The following is a 1,165-nucleotide window of genomic DNA, read 5'->3' as shown; positions in this document are numbered from 1 at the left end:
TTAACGTTGATCTTCATGAGCAATTAAGGATTTGTCATTCTAAGATCAAAGATCTGACCTCTGTTGAGGAAAATCTCAAAGATCAGGTTATTGTAAACCAAGCCATCACTGTTGAACGTGAGAAAGCTGTCGCTGAGCATGAGTGAGCAATCGCTGAACTCAAGGCTGAGAAAGCTACCATTGAAGGATGGTGCAAAGCTTCTCTCAAGGCCTCTGAGATCATTAACGCTCAGATCCCTGCCAAGAAAACGAATGGTCTAGGATTCTCCTATGATCAGGAAGAATGTGTTAAAGACAAGTTCATGCTTAAATTTGGTACTTTTRTCTCTTCTATTCCCAACACTTCCTCCTCTCAATCCTCTTCCTTTACTGAGAGTCATCTTGAAGGAACTCCTTTGAGTTCTGGTTGCAAAGACAAAGGTAAATCCACTGTCACAGCATCCCTTCCTAAGAAGTCTAACAAGATAAATAGATCTAAATCTATTCCTTCAACTTGTAAAACTTCTTCTTCTTCTGGGACTAGGAAATCTGAATCGCATCAGAAATTTAAGTCACAGCTCAGGGTGAACTTTTCACCTAAGGAATTCATTCCCTCAACGGTTCCTCCTAGAACCAATGAGAAGGGAATCCTTGGAGCTGGTCCCCCTTCTATTCTGATACTTCCTGGCCCTAAAGCTACTTTTAGTTTTAGGAAGTGTAAACATTGTGGTGAAAGAACACATGTTGCCAGTAAGTGTCCTTCTAACGTCAAAGCTAGTTCACCAGTTTTGAGCAAGAAAGTAACCAAAGTTGAAAAATCAACTAAAGTGAAATCATCCACAAAGACTGCCTCTGCAGTCAAGGTGAAGAAAACCATTGAAGCCTCTTCTTTAGGCTTAGTGAAGACAACTCCTGCTGAAGTATCTTCAGCTTCAGACGTTGTAATCTCCACCACTGAAGTCTCTTCGTCAGACTCAGTGAAGACTTCCACTGAAACTACCTTGGTAGTATCAAGGGTTGTTCATCTTTCCATTCAAACATCTTCAGGTTTAATGATGCCATCTTCTGATAATGATTCTTCAGTATCAGATGATGAAGCCTCTAACAAAGCTGGACCCATTTAGCTGGGTACCAATAGCATTTCTTATTTTGTTTCCTTGTTCAGGTTGTCAAAGGCATATGGTAT

Source organism: Cynara cardunculus (genome assembly GCF_001531365.2).
Source record: "Cynara cardunculus var. scolymus isolate 2C chromosome LG 8, CcrdV1, whole genome shotgun sequence".
In the NCBI taxonomy this organism is placed as follows: Eukaryota; Viridiplantae; Streptophyta; class Magnoliopsida; order Asterales; family Asteraceae; genus Cynara; species Cynara cardunculus.
This window is presented reverse-complemented; position numbering follows the sequence as displayed.